Source organism: Mytilus californianus, unplaced genomic scaffold (assembly GCF_021869535.1).
Source record: "Mytilus californianus isolate M0D057914Y unplaced genomic scaffold, xbMytCali1.0.p SCAF_2, whole genome shotgun sequence".
Taxonomy (NCBI): domain Eukaryota; kingdom Metazoa; phylum Mollusca; class Bivalvia; order Mytilida; family Mytilidae; genus Mytilus; species Mytilus californianus.
Genome location: NW_026262668.1, coordinates 9,052,774 through 9,069,896, shown reverse-complemented (window position 1 = coordinate 9,069,896; position 17,123 = coordinate 9,052,774). Strand labels below are relative to the sequence as shown.

The following is a 17,123-nucleotide window of genomic DNA, read 5'->3' as shown; positions in this document are numbered from 1 at the left end:
CTTTGCTTTTATTTTGAAAATTAAATTAAACCACAAAAATAAATAAAGGAGAAACGATATGATTATAAAATAGATAAAATCTCGTTTGTATTTCGATTTTTAATTGATCTAAAAGCATTTTAGTCCCTTGTGTTAAGTTACATAGTTTGTTCTAGTCTAAAGATTTTGTCATAGATGTCATAAAAATAGTAATAAGGAAAACGTAATAAGGCATTAAATATCAGCCGAAAATATATAATAAACCTTAATTTTATCAATTATTTTCTAACCGACAAGAAGTACATCTTGAATTATTTGCGGCAAAATTGAATGCAATTACTTAATGAAGTTGTATACCATTAACAGTTAGAAGATCAAACACACTTTAATTAACTGTACACGTTTGAGCCCCTTCAGCATATTTAGTATACCATGTATACAAACATGTAACATTTTAATCATGATTTATGATATTTTCATGTGCAGCTTTCATTTTTTGACAGCACTGAGTCGATACCTCTGTTGGTGGACTATCAGTCCCCGAGGGTATCATCAGCTCAGTAGTCAGTACTTCGGTACTGACATGATTTATAACAAACTCTCTAAAATTGTCCGTTTATAAATTTTGAAATTATTCTGAAACTAAGGTTTCAACTCCCTCAGGCAAAGTTAGCCTTAGATTGATTTGGCTATTTTTTAGGTCCTTTTTGGTGTATAGATCTTCAACGTTTTCGGTCCTTATACATCCTTGGCTTTCAAATATTCGGCTTTGAGCGTTCAGGAATGAAGGTAAATCCAGAAAAGCGCTTCGGACGCATGTAATTTATAACGTGTTGTTTTCATTTTTTAAGCTATATTGGAGAAACAAAACGGGGCTTAAGGGGGAAATTCACCACATCAACGGTAGGGACAGAATTCTATGTACGCTTTTTAAAAATCATTCTTCAATCGAAAGAAAATATACCATCGGTTGGCCATCATATATGCCATCATCGTTGCTTTATGTGCCGTATTTTAAAAACTTGAGAACATCAATATTGGACTAGCTTTACCAACTACGGGCATACTTAATTCTCCATATCTCGAAAGAAATATTGAAATAGCTTTTTAAACTGACAATAATATAATAAGTTCTCTGTACTCTTTTGTATATTAATTACAATCATTTTTCAAAACAGTCCCACATTACATGTTCTATAAACATGGAAACTAATCTAAAGAGAATAAAATCATAGAAAAGAAAACATCGTATGCAAGCTAATGAAATGTTTGTTTTAGATCCCTATATATATATTATATTTTTCAGTGCTGTTTGTTTTTACTTTTACATTGCTCATTATATCACTTAATATTTGCAAAATTACCAATACAATATTGATTCATTTAATTTTTTGTATGCCCTCGCAACTAAAAGTTTTGGCTATATTGTTTTACCCCTGTCCGTCCGTCCCATTATGGGTATATAGTTATTCCGCATAACTCCTCTTTCAGTTTGAATGCCAGGAAGTTTTCACTTTGATGTCTGTTTGTACATATATTGAAAGTGTGCATTTGGTCAGGGTTTTGATTTTTATTAATATTTGCTCTTTTGGGAGATAGTTGAACTTTGTCATTTTTGGAGTATATACTTGCATAAGAGGTGCATAGCGTTTCAGGATAACTCCTCCTACAGTGAAACATAAACCTATGTGCTCCCTTGCTCAACTTTGTGTATTTTGAAATAACACTTTGCATCTGCGGGGGCATCATTTGTGTCTCCCAGACACAATAATATCTCAAAGAAAGTCCTACATAGACTTTGTCATAATGAAGTTACTTCAGAGTGGAGTGTTGGGGCATCACTTTGTCAGTTTTAAATTGTGTTGAATTGCATACATTAAATAGAATTAGGATATTATGTAATTTCAGACTAGCATAATTTCAGATTTAAATACGCATGAAACATGCGAATCGAATCTAAAGAGAACATACAAATCCGTCTATTTGTTCAAGCGTGATTAGAGAAACATGTTCGTTCGAACTGAAATGAGCGTCTACGTTAACTTTAACAACATAGTGTTAACGTTCTCGTTAAGCCTCGTGTATCAAAATTTAATCAAAGTATTGAAGTATTGAACATCGGATGACCGCAAGTTATGTTGGATGATGAATAAATGACAGGCGGTAATATGATACCTGCCAGACAGATATGTACACCTTACAATTATTCAATACACATGATATAAATGACATATTCATCCGCAAACACAATTTTTCGGTACGTGAGCATAGATATTAATGATTTTTTTACTTTTATATATATTTCTCACGACAAAACATTTTCATTTTATTCATTTATGTTCTTAAAAAATATTTTCATGAGTATTCATTGAAGAAATGAATTTATAACAAGCGATAAGAAATGTTATTTTGCACTCGATAATATCCGCGTATTTATACGAAATACGTTCGGTTATCAGTCAAAAGCGCAAGGGACGTGTGCAGAAATTTCTGCGGCAACATAACACCGGTATGACCTCTTAAGGTCACATCCGATGTAAAAATCGAATTGTCCCGATAGAAGCAATAACTTTTCACACTCGATGCAGTGACATAATCTATATATTTCATATCTCGTTAAATAATAAACTCACCAAAGATATAGTACAAGTCTGTCAAACAAAAATAACGTATTCCAAGATTATCTAATTTTATGGAGTTTGCAAAGCGTATCAAGTGACTTTCAAATCTTTCAAAAATATCTGTCTCCTACTTTACTGATATCTCTCTTCAACTTCACTGAGCTTGCGGCGAGGTGAAAGTCCTTAAGGATTTTATTGCACCCATTTAGGTCGCAAATATAATTTTTCAGTCTTAAATAATGTGCTGGTGGACATTTCATCACAGAGGGCATCCCCACCCCTATAGTCCACAAACCCGTTAATGATTGTCATTTGATTTTCATTTCCATTTTAGTCTTCAAAAAAGAATAGTTTGTAATATCTACGTGGTATCAAATACTGTTTCATTGGGTCTTTATGAAGCCAAGCCATAAAATGTGATTGATAAAAGAATTAACTTGCAAAAAGATAAAACCCGGAGAATTTACTGTTACCCCCAATCGGAATAGCAATGACTGTATCTTAATGCAAGCAAACCTAGACTTTTAACAAGTTTGCCTGTCTAGTCCTGTGCATTTGTTCTAGAAGAGACCAATAGGATAATTTCAGTCCTCAGAAACATAATGGGACATCTGGATTTTATTAAGACGACGGGAAAATGGAGAGAAATCATAATATCTACATGCCACTTTGAAATGTATAGAAAATGATGTTTCAATCGATCTTTATGAATATTCCTGGAGTTACCACCAACAGACACAAACTGATCATCAAATGAACAGTGGTACTAAGCCACCAATTTTAAATATAGATTAGCATTCCAGAAGCTTATAGAGTAACAATATATGTAAGAGTGCTCTTTGTCAGAATGAACATATTTGAAACTGTCATTTTACACTTGTGTAATTAAGAAATAAGAAAAGAAGTATGGGATATTCAGTACCAGCTTTATATAACGAGTTCATCTACGATCTTTTCTACAAAAGAACTATAGGATATTCAGTACCAGCTTGATATAACGAGTTCATCTACGATCTTTTCTACAAAAGAACTATTGGATATTCAGTACCAGCTTGATATAACGAGTTCATCTACGATCTTTTCTACAAAAGAAGTATTGGGAATTATTCTTACTATTTTAAAAGTATCTAGAAATGGTATTTTCGTGAAACAGCACAACCATTCCACGTTTTTTTGACAACACGTAAAAAGAAAACAACAAACAAAATAAGACTTTTTTCGAGACTTTTAAATTTGGTTTAGTCTCGATTATATGTTATGATAATAATTTAACTTATATATTTAAAGGAATTTTTGTTTGTTTTCATCAACTTTCTGCGTCAAGTTTTGCAGTAATAAGAAAGGGTTGATAATGAATAATCACTGACACTCTTTCAAGATTAATGTAGATGGTGCACTTTTTTGTAAACACATAATATCTTGTGTTGAAAAATGTTAAGATGTTCTGTAACCTCTTTTCTCATTTTTAAGAACTAATATGAGGCAGGCGTTACCTGTGAAAGGGGACGAAGTCTGTATGCATTATTTTTTAAATTCAAGCATAATTTAACTTCAGAATCTGTTAAAAAAGAAACGGAAATACGGAAACGTTTCCGATGTTGGTCCTGTTGTTAGGGATTTTAGTTGTGACGTCATTTTCAATGTAAACAAAGAAACGCTATGATTTCATTAGTATGTTGATTTTTATATTGATTTTTAGTTTTATTGATTTGCTTAGTGTTATAAGATCTTATAAGGCACGTCCCCATAATATTTTACTCAAATCCCGAGATAAACGATACCTGAAAAGATTTCTGCGCAGATGCGGGAAATAAAAAAAGTTAGAAAAAAAAAAGTTAACGATTTTGAGTTCATTAGTAGATTGAATTTATTTTTTGTTCTTTTTGTTTTTCGTTTTCTTTTTTTTTATTGATTTTTCTACTGTAATTGTGGACTTCGTCCCCATATAACCAGGAAATCTTACTTTCAATATAAATTTCTCTGAGTGTAAGAATAAAAGTATATCAAAACTCATATTTACGTAGGCATTTTTAGTGTATAAAACAGGCAAAAAAATACAATAGAAACAATCAACTAGAGACTCTAAAGAGCCTGTGTCGCTCACCTTGGTCTATGAGCATATTCAACAAAGGACACTCTCCAACATTGTAGACGAGAATAGAATTTATGACAAAAATCTCTGTTTTGTTGATCTTGCCTTTCTGATCATTTAGTCTGTTTAGTTTCTCTCTATCTTCTTTAGTTTTTGCCCTAAACACAAAAGAGGGTAAACAAAATCCTCATTTAAGGGCAATCACTCCTATAAAGAGTGACAGTCTAATAACTATATCGACAAAATTTAACTTGTTAGTAGATCTTACCTTGCTGATCGTTTTTGTGATTTAAAGTGTCTATTATAATTTCATCATGTAAGGCATATAATTAATTCAACGCAAAAAAAATGGTAAAAATCTTCATTAAAGGGCAATAACTCTAATAAGGAGTCGTCGGACGATTTCCTCCTAGTCTTATAGATCTTGTCTTGCTGATCGTTTTTGCTTATTTAAGTTTCTATCTCTCTCTTATAACTTTTAAGATATAAGGCTATAACGCAAAAAAATGGTAAAAATCGTCATCAAAGGGCAATAGCTCTAATAAGGAGTCGACTGACGATTTCGATCATATTAGACTGATTTGTAGAACTTGTCTTGCTGATCATTTTTGCAATTTGAAGTTTCTCTCTATCTATTATAATTTCAAAAATGAAAGAAAAAAAAGTTAAAACTTGTCATTTAAGGGCAATAACTCTTATAAGAAGTCGTTTGAAAGTTTTGACATATATGGACATTTTTGCCCCTGTCAGATTTTCTCTATCCATAACGGTTTTCAAAATAATAGACAAAACTTGCATTTTACCCCTGTGTTCTATGTTTAGCCATGTCGGCCATCATGGTTGGTAGGCGGGTTCACCGGCGGACACATTTTTTAAACTAGATATCCCAATGATGTTTGTGGCCACGTTTGGTTAAATTTGATCCAGTAGTTTCAGAGAAGATTTTTGTTAAAGTTAATGGACGACGACGACAAAGGACGACGGACGACGGACGCCAAGTGATGAGAAAAGCTCTCTTGACCCTTTGGGCCAGGTCAGCTAAAAATCAAGTTTAATAAAATCTGATAATTCCATAGGAAAAAAGCGAGAAACGAAGAAAAACAAAACTATCAATGTGTACTTGTAAAATTCATTACATCATCGTTGAAATATTATATCATTACAGCGTTCGGCAAAAGTAAATATCCAAAACTAATTGAGGAAAAATAAACTTCAAAATTTGATATATTTGGATATTAACATTAAAAGAAGTCTGCAGGCTATTCTGTGCAAAGAAAGATAACTGGCATTTCCTTCCTGGTGTAGTTTCCACGTCTCAACATAAGTGTTTCTTAAATAACGTCATTTCAAGCTACAAGTTAGTTGTTTAAATTTACATATAAATCAGTACCATACTAAGTATAATTACTATCTTATGAGCAGTTTTGAAACGAAAGCCCTTAGATTTATGAGTCTCTTAATGATCCTTCTGCTCCAAGATGAGTGTGGTTGAGGTGTCAGACCACCAATTAAAAATTCCTATCTGTTCAACCAAATTTTGCAATTTTCACAGCTTTCTAAATATTTTACCTTTAGTTTAACTTCATAGAAACCAGGTATATCCTGAATTTTACATGTATCAGCTTTCTACATGCCAATTTTCAACGTACCTTTAAAATCTTCTAAGAAAAAACTGACCTTTGAAAAGAGGTACTCCAAAAATAACCCCTGGTTTTCTGGAAATCTTTAATTAGTATACAATGAAGCGCATTAATCCTGAATTTTTAATGCAAACTCATAGACAAGTGAATTTTGGCTCAAAATGGTCTAAATATGTTTCTCTTTCAACAAAAGTTACATTTCTGCAAATTTGTTAGTTAGTTTAAGTAAACAATGACATCAAAAGCACTATTTTGTGTCAGAGTAGGGCTACTTTTACATACGTTCTAAATTGGAGGGAGTAATTGGTGGTCTGACACCTTGACGACTTCGTATTTTCCTTTTTCGTGCTTTGTCATCAAAAGTGTTGCCTACTTTCTTGCTAAACGACAACTGTACATGGAACAAGCCATATATAAACGCCTAAAAAATTGTGCAAAACAACACCAATATTAAAAAAAGGAAACATTGGATATAAGTATCTATAAATATTTCGGATAACAGACATCCTTCATTAGTATGATTATGATGATGTAAAATGAATCATATCAATCTATTCTGATTTAACTAAAACAATCTTTACAGTTATACAATTAATAACCGAACAACGCTTGTATAATGCTAAAGTTTAAAAAATGACGCAAGTTAAGTATTTACAACAGAGACTGCATAAATATGCTTCTGAAAAGAACAGTAATGTACGATATGAACTGAAGCAATTCTAAAATTTCACAGGTGACGAAAGTTAAGTTATTACAACAGAGACTGCGTAGAAATATATTCCCAATGCATAGCACTGACTGATTTGAAATGATATAATACTAAAATTAAAATTTAACTAAGGTTAAGTAATTACAACAGAGTCTGCGTATTTAACTTCAAAAGGGGGGGGAGGGGGGGGGGATGTTATGGTTTTTTGTCTGAGACAGATTTTTTTTTAGTTTTTCGACGCTATCAATCAAATTACTTTTTACAAAATTTAGCACTATAAGGTATGGGGAAAATTTGGATTCAGAATATTTTTTTTTTGTCATCTGAAGGCCACAATATATTTTTTCATGAAAATTGGGGATCAGAATATTTTTTAGGAGGAAAAAATCCATAACCCCCCCCCCCCCACCCCCCGTGAAGTTAAATGGTCGTTCCCTTAGACCAAGCAGTGTTGTGGTTTATGTGGAAATGGTCAGTCGAATGAGATCTGCCTTAGTGTGGCCAGGGGATCTCAAATGTCGACTAAGAAGAAGGTCTGGCTTGTCTGTGTCTAAACTAACTAATGACATTTTTACCACGTCTTAGATTGTGGTTTAACATCTATGTCGTCTGTCTGTTAAGTACTTAACGTGACCTATTCCCGAATATGACTGTTATACCGAGTGTGAATTTGCTTTGCTATACGACGTGTCTCGGTATTTTGTACATCCAACATTCATATATTTATTTTTGATGTTTATGTTATGGTTTCGGTTGGATAATGTATTATGTCTCATCGTTTGTAGTCCAAATAATCATAAAATTGCCTTTCAATACCATCATTGTCATGAAAATTGTTTGGACTGGTATTGTGAAAATAATTGTATAAAGTTCGAGATTGCATGTTCGTTACGTAAGTGAGTCACTGTTTGTGGTGTCTGTCGTTGATGGAAGATGTTTGTTGTTGTTCTGCGGTTTGCATGTTGTGTCGACTATTATATTATTTGTTTGTGCGTTTCTCTGTGATGAGTGTTCTTGTTTGTGAATGTGCTGTATTTCTGCCACGTAGTGTTGTCATTTTAGCAATATTTTTGAACATTGTCATATGAGCGGGAGGTTTGGCTAGCCATAAAACCAGGTTCAACTCACATTTTTTTCTTGAAATATCCTGTACCAAGTCAGGAATATGGCAGTTGTTATCAAAAAAAGTTGATGCGTTTTCCTCGGTTTTAGTTTGTAACCCGGATTTGTTTTCTCTCAATCGATTTATGACTTTTGAACACCGGTATACTACTGTTGCCTTTATTTGCATTCATAGTCCTACGATGGCATCTTCGCTAGCCAAGGGTTACGATCCCGTCCCCTCGGCTGGATTTTAATCCTTGGTTAGCGAAGATATTACAGTGGCCGTTCATACGTTTGTGAAATGGCTGTTCTGACTTACCAACATACTGTTTACCACATTTACACTCTAGAAGATACACAGCATTTGTAGTCTTGCAATGTGTATTCCGTACTACTGGAGTGACTGACATTATCAAGATGCTTGATTTCTTGATTAACAACATATTTGTTACGTTTGGAGGACGTGTTTTTCAACAAACAATCGGCATTCCCATGGGAACAAACTGTGCCGACTTGTCCCTTTATTCATATGAGGCTGACTTCATACAGGAACTTCTTAGGAAGAAAGAAAAGAAGTTAGCAGTATCCTTTAACTTTACTTTCCGCTATATAGATGATGTTCTCTCACTAAATTATTCAAAATTTGGTGACTATGTTGATCGCATCTACTGAAATAAAACTTATATGGAAAACTATAAGCACACGTACATACAAAACTGAAATTAAAAATATATTTGTAATTGGAAAACTGAAATAAAACATACATGGAAAACTAAAATAAAACATACAGAAAACTGAAATAAAACATACATAGAAAACTGAAATAAAACATACACAGAAAACTGAAATGAAACAAACATAGAAAACTGAAATTAAAAAATAATAAAACATACATGTTTCTCGTTTCTCGTTTTTTATATAGATTAGACGGTTGGTTTTCCCGTTTGAGTGGTTTTACACTAGTTATTTTGGGGGCTCTTTATAGCTTGCTATTCGGTGTGAGCCAAGGCTCCGTGTTGAAGACCGTACTTTGACCTATAATGGTTTACTTTTATAAATTTTGACTTGGATGGAGAGTTGTCTCATTGGCACTCATACCACATCTTCTTATATCTATGGAAAACGGAAATTAAAGATACACAGAAAACGGAAATAAAACATACATAAAACACGGAAATAAAACATACATGGAAAACTGAAATATAACAATACCAACCTTACGATAATGCAAGACTAAACAAAAATTGCAATCAAGGTTGGTACATGTACAATGTGTTTCTACAGATTTCTTTTGCAGTATTAAAATATAAGATTTTAAAATTTGGTAAATAATGGACATGAATTCTTATTACGACATGGTATACGTTTTATAGCACATTTTCGTTTATTATTTTTCGTATTTTAACAATTTTATTATTTTGTTGGGCATTTAACATGTATAATATGTTTAAATATCCTGTTTCGGAGACGATGACATGTTGAAAGGGGCAATTTTCTATCAGGATTAAATAGCTGTGTTAACGGAACAGGTTTATCTGAAGTCAATCTGTTTTTTAACGAATATAGTCGTGCATATTATGATAGGTATGTACATATTTTATCAACATTTGTCATTTTTTTTGTCGAATATGATATTTCAGATTTGTTTATGCAATTCGTAGAAAGAGTTAAATTTATGATATATCTGTTATGTTTTTGTGAAATATTGTATAAGAGATATTTTGATAGAATTTGTAAAAAGAACTGAAACTATAAAATGCTGCTTTTAAAAGAGCAAGCTCATGTTTTTCTCTGACTGTTAGTGACGTTTTTATACTTAATCCATTGGATGTTGGATATGTATTAATTGATTTAGTCTTAAATACATGATATTTTATTAGTTGTTAGTGGCATTGAACTAGCTTTCAGTAACTGCGAGTACTCTCAGATCGTTTTTTTTTTTTTTGCCTTTTGAGTTTTTATTAGTTTTTGTGTGCTCTGTATCGACCCTTTACTATTGATTTTTATAGTTTGTTCTTATGTTGTACTGTTACACCACTGTCCCAAGTTAGGGGAGGGTTTGGCGCTAGCAAACATGTTTAACCCCGCCACATATATTATACATATACATAAATCAGGCCGTTAGTTTTCTCGTTTGAATTGTTTTTTATTTGTCATTTCGGGGCCTTTTATAGCTATTATGCGGTATGATTTGCTCAATTCAAAAGGATGTACTGTGATCTCTAGTTGTTAACGTGTACGGCATTTGGTCTCGGATTGAGAATTGTCTCATTGGCAATTATACCACACCTTAATTCTTATTTTTACAACAAAAGAAAACATGAAAAATATGGTTTGAAATTTATGCATGGATGATTTCCATTCCTTTTATTTGAGTATCCAAAAAAAATATTGCCCAAAAACCATACGTCGAAGTAAGACAACGCTATGACCAAATAAAAAAAGAAAACATGGAAAGAACATAAAACAGGTCACATCCACTTAATTTTAACTCTGGTGGATAGTTGTCTTATTTGCAATCATATAAAAATAAGGAGATGTGATATGATTGCCAATGAGACAACTATTCACCAAAGTTCAAATGAAGTGGATGTAAGTAATTAAAGGCAACCATACGGCCTTCAATAATGAGAAAACCCCATACCGTATAGTCGGCTACAAACGGTCCCGACATGAAAAATATGAAACAATTTAATGGAGAAAGCTAATTTAGTTATATAATTTAAACGAAACAATTTACGAAAACAAAAACAACAGACATGGTTCAACGACAACCACTGAACTACAGACCCCTGACTTGGGACAGGCACAAATAATGTGGCGGGGCTCAACATGTTTGTGAGCGCTCAACCCTCCCCTAACCTTGATCAGTGGTGTTACAGCACAATATAAGAACAAACTATAACAATCAGTTGGAAAGGGCTCAACTCATCAGATCGATACAAAGCAGAAAAACATCTAACAAAAACACAAACCGGACGTGGCAGGGTATTAATACATGTACATCCCTAACAACACAGAGAACAGATCTAAGAGTACTCGCAGTTACTGTCAGCTAGTTCAAAGCCAATAACAACTAATAAAAAAATCATGAATCTAAGACTAAAATATCAATCAGTACACATCCAACATCCAATGGATTTAGTGTAAGGACGTCATTAACAGTCGGAGAAAACACATGACCTTGTGCAATGCCAAAATATAGGGTACATAGGTATTTTGTTTAGGGGCCAGCTGAAGCCCGCCTCCGGGTGCGGGATTTTCTCGCTGTGTTGAAGACCCATTGGTGGCCTTCGGCTGTTTTCTTCCCTTTGGTCGGATTGTTGTCTCTTTGACACATTCCCCATTTCCATTCTCAATTTTATCAACAGATTGTAGTACCGTGAAATTGCATATTTGTATAACAATAATATTTAGTATGGTTTTAATTTACTGATAACAAAATCAATATTTATACCAATAAAAACAAAATTCAAAGATCTAATTACAGTGTTGAATTGGTAACCTTTTAGAATGAGTTTATTTAATGGATTGATAAGTTTACCTGGATCGTGTCTTAATTTCCGGGCTCGGTAAACAACATCACCGTAAGAATTCAGTAAAGGTTTTAAGTAATATGTGGTAACGAAATCCCTGTCTTAATAATTTACCAGTAATACATATGTAACACTCATTGAAATCCAAAACATCACTACAAACGGGGGCATAGCAAACGAGTTGGGATATATAAACACCCTAAACGGTGCCAAAGGAACATCACCATCCAAAAAAACGAAAATTTAACAATAGGGAAAGAAAAATCATCCATTAAGTCGTAATTTTTTTAGTAGAGTTTCTGGTGTAAACTGGAATATCTAAATCTAGGAAAAGACAGTTATTGATGCTAATAATTGATTTATCTAAAGTATGCTCCTTTCAAATTGGGTTAATTTCGGTAGTATATTTAGAGAATTATTGATTATTTAACGAAAAAATATCATCAAGATAACGATAAGTGTTGTTGGATTTCTCAATTAAATAGAATTTAGACGGTTCCTTACTGAGTTTGGCCATAAACTGTGATTCATAACAGTACAGGAACAAGTCTGCTATTAAAGGGGAATAATTGGTGCCCATAGGAATACCTACAACCTGTCGGTAAACTTTATTGCCGAAGCGTACATAAATGTTGCCGAGGAGAATATTTACGGCTTTAATCATCTAATAACACCTCCAGTTAGTATATCTAGCATATTTACCTTTCTCATTTGAGAAAAAGGCTTTATGTGAGTTGCAGAAAATAAATTTGCAATCAGATTTATCAAACGACAATTTAATTAAATAGAAAAACTTTTGTTTGATAAGATTGTTTGGAAATGTAGTATAAAAAATGGAAAGTCAAAACTGTCAACCGAATCAAAGGACCGTCAAAAGAACGTAATTCATCTAAAGAATCCAACAAATTTTTTTCACTCCAAAAATCGTTAATTCCACTTTGTTTTATTATATTACAAAAATTAATGATAAGTTCTATGATAATAGTTAAGGAACTCGTTAAAAGCACTGAAATATTAGTAGTAGAACACTTACTAAAGGCCGAGATGAAACGATATTTACTGTTTTTTTGTGTAGTTTAGGTAACTAATACATAATGGAGACCTTCAAATGTTCAGAATAGGCCTTAAGCTTAGCTGTGGTAGTGACATAATTACACACTATATGACTCTCTGTTGAGCGTACGGCCTTGAATGTAGTTGAATGTATAATTTCATTCTTAAGGACTTTCGTGTAGTATTAACGTCATACCACCACCACATTGTTGGCTGCTTTGTCGGCCGGTACGAACACAAAACGGTTTGCGAGTACTTGAATTTTGTTTTTAATCCTAGAAATGGGCGTATTACTTACTTTTTTATTCGTTTCTAAATTATTTTCGAAATGTGATATGCGAATGTCAACAATATTCAGACATTTATTTAAATAGGAATCAAGTGACTTTTTGTCATATTTCTCCCGTTTACAACATTTTCTACAATAGGATGAAGTAGCATCTTTGATAACCTGACGACACTATTCTCAATTTATTTTCGACGGTGGACGATATTAGGGCCTTTTTTTCTAAAAGATTATAATATCTCGGTCTTGAACGATGTTGAGGTCCCTTGTATTCATATGGTAATAGGTTATACCACATCTCCTTATTTGTACAGAACGGTACAAGAAAAGAAATATAAACATAAAGCACATTGAACTGGGGATAAGCTCAAGTCCTCTAGTAGCATCCGTCTTGAACAACTCCATTTGAATTTTTAGTTTTGAAGATACACATCGAATAAGTTACTGATATTTATCATTGCGTTCATAGAATTAACATGACAGTGTCATCGTGGGACTCGCGCAAAAAAACTTGTTAAAATTTGAAAATATGAAGATGTGGTATAAGACAACTCTCCACCAGAGACCAAATGACGTAGAAGGTTAGCAAGTATAGGTCAGCGTACGGCCTTCAACAATGATGAAAACCCGTACATCATATAGCAAGCTATATAAAGGCCCCCAAATGACAAATGTAAAACAGTTCAAATGACTAACGGCTTGATTTATTATGTACAAAACAATCAACAACAAAAAAATGATATACAGCAACAACAAAAAAACTATAAAAATAAGTTGAAAAAGGCTTCCCCAAGCAGATCGATACAAAGCACAATAACAACTAACCAATCACAAAAGACACAAAATACAGATCTGGGAGTACTCCCAGTTACTGAAATCTAGTTCAAAGCCAACAACAACCAATAAAAAATCATGTATCTAAGACTAAAATATCAATCAATACACATCCAACTTCCAATGAATTTAGTGTAAAAACGTCAATGTTTATCTTTCGCTCCCTCTCTCACACACAATTAATATTGTATTTGAATCTCTCTCTCTCTCTCTCTCTCTCTCTCTCTCTCTCTCTCTCTCTCTCTTCATTTTTCATTGCTGATTTTCTTCTATTTTTACGACCGTTGTCTTAATTTGACCTGTTGATACAATTTGTGTATTTTTGTTATTTAATGTTTACTTATTCAGTGTTATATCTAGCTCACTATTTTTAATATATATCACTTTGATAAGTGTTTAGTATTACGATATATTTTCACTTTTGTTCTCGTACTAGTAACAACAAAATTATTTTTTGTAAAAATTATTTCCGTACTCTATGGATACCATTCAACAAAATTATTTTTATTTACCTGTGTACGTTATTTTATTTAGTGACATTTTGTCCACGGTTAAAGGCCACACCAATTTGATTAATAGTTCTTTGGATTTTCCCGCACCTGTTTTAGAGAAATTGACTTTTCAATAAAAAAAAATTATTAGGCCACACCAATTTGATTTTTAGTTCTTCGGACAAAAGCTCCAAAAAATATGGGGCGAGCGAGCGAATTTTTTTTTATTGTATTTATTTCTTGAAAATGAGTTTTGTTGAGGCGGGTGCTCTACAAGTGGAGCGAGCGGTATAACATTTTTTTTTAAATTGTGCGATTTAGAATTTTATGTACATGTAAAACTGGTTACTTCAAAGAAAAAGGATAATAAACATGCTCTTATTCATATAATTTGATGTATTTGTGCCTGTAGTACAATCTGTACCATACCCAACTTTCTGGTTCGCTTTGGTTTAGTATACTTTTGATTATTTTCGTCAAATAAGCTTTGACTGCGTGAATTTTCATTAAAAATTAAATTCATACATGCGTATATATTAAGGAAGCATAGCAGATGCAGTTTAGCAAGAGGAATTATGTTAGTGAGGTAAATTTAAATGAAATGTGTTGAATACAATTAAAATATGTGTATGTATTCAAAAAATTGCCCTAGAAAAATATTAATTATCTTTTGATATAGTTGTTTTTATTATATGGTAATGATTGTTTATTTGCTGCTTGACATCCAGTTGGAACTATTTATCCATAATAGGATCAACATAATGAGTAAGGTGAATAGTTCAACAACATCCTCAGTAAGATGGTTATATTGCTATGCATGTAGATCTCAATTTATTAAAACATTCCCTTAAAATACCGTTATAAACCACATTCACATGCATTATTCTGACTTATTCCGCATGCCGCTCCAAAATTAGTTTATCCTAGACATTTTTTTTTCTTTTAGACGTTTTTCTTGTGCATATATTGTTCCGATCGATTCAAACGCACGTGTGATAAATCGATTTGTAAATAAAAGGTCAAAAATCGGGATGCCAACATGAAGTTGTGTCAAATCATTGCCGAGGACAAGTAGTTATTAAACACACAGTTATTTTAAACGCGTTTCGTTTTACCTATGAAGACCTGTTCTAGGAGACAAAAATAAAAAATCTTTCGTCAGGTGACCACGATCACATCAATACTTGTTAGAAGTTAGAACTAAGGTTCATCCCCGGTCATTGTTTCAACAGACATAGTCCGAGATTACTCTGACGTCCAAAGGCTGTTTTGCAAGACAAGATGGGGCGCTGTTGTCCCACGGCCCCAGCTTGTCCTTCAAAACAGCCATTGGACGTCAGAGTAATCGCGGACTACAACTGACATAGAAAGAAATATCTGTCTTGGATGAAATTAATATTAAATTAACATGAGTTTTTAAAAAATGACAGATTAATCTTATTTTGATGAAAACCTCATATCCCCTTATTAGTCTATTGACATGCAATCAGAACTCTTTTGTAAGGGAAAATCTAAGAGTTCCAACGTTCGAGACCAAAGTGGTGGTATTGGGATTGGCATGCTAATAATAATTAGGGATGTGTTATTGGTGCAACCACTTACAGTTTGAAATATATTGCAGGTTTCAGGGGCAAAAGGAAAAAGTATTTTGCTAAGTCAGAATAATGCATGTGAATGTCAACAACATCCTCAGTAAGATGGTTATATTGCTATGCATGTAGATCTCAATTTATTAAAACATTCCCTTAAAATACCGTTATAAACCACATTCACATGCATTATTCTGACTTAGCAAAATACTTTTTCCTATAACCATCTTACTGAGGATGTTGTTGAACTATTCACCTTACTCATTATGTTGATCCTATTATGGATAAATAGTTCCAACTGGATGTCAAGCAGCCAATAAACAATCATTACCATATAATAAAAACAACTATATCAAAAGATAATTAATATTTTTCTAGGGCAATTTTTTGAATACATACACATATTTTAATTGTATTCAACACATTTCATTTAAATTTACCTCACTAACATAATTCCTCTTGCTAAACTGCATCTGCTATGCTTCCTTAATATATACGCATGTATGAATTTAATTTTTAATGAAAATTCACACAGTCAAAGCTTATTTGACGAAAATAATCAAAGGTATACTAAACCAAAGCGAACCAGAAAGTTGTGTATGGTACAGACTGTACTACAGGCACAAATACATCAAATTATATACATAAGAGCATGTTTATCTTCCTTTTTCTTTGAAGTAACCAGTTTTACATGTACATAAAATTCTAAATCGCACAATTTAAAAAAAAATGATATGCCGCTCGCTCCACTTGTAGAGCACCCGCCTCAACAAAACTCATTTTCAAGAAATAAATACAATCAAAAAAATTTCGCTCGCTCGCCCCATATTTTTTGGAGCTTTTGTCCGAAGAACTAAAAATCAAATTGGTGTGGCCTTATGGTTGTCTTTCTGGTACTGTTTTAATCTAACCCCCTTGTTTTATTAATTTTGTATTTACATTGTGTCATAGATCAAATTTATTCGTTCAGTGTATGTTCACTTGTTTTTGTTAATATGTCTTTTGATTGAGTTAAGCCATTTCAATTGATATTTTATAGTGTGTCTTTCTATGTTGTGATGTTACACTATTGTTTCAGGTAGGATGAAAGTTGGCGCCTATTTAAACGTTTAAACCCGCTGCATTTGTTTGCACCTGTCCTACGTCAGGAACCTGATGTTCAGTGGTTGTCGTTTGTTGATGTGGTTCA

General features: G+C 32.9%; 1 protein-coding gene across 2 annotated transcripts in view; it reads left to right on the top strand.

Moving 5' to 3' along the window:
• Positions 1-9,593: 9,593 nt before the first annotated feature.
• Positions 9,594-17,123, top strand: part of LOC127727881 (uncharacterized) — a 28,614-nt gene continuing 21,084 nt past the window's right edge. The window contains exon 1 of one of the 2 annotated variants that reach the window (XM_052235037.1): positions 9,594-9,729. The gene's annotated coding sequence lies outside the window, so the exon portion shown is untranslated. The remainder of the gene's footprint in view (positions 9,730-17,123) is intronic. The other variant, XM_052235039.1, reaches the window with a different exon arrangement.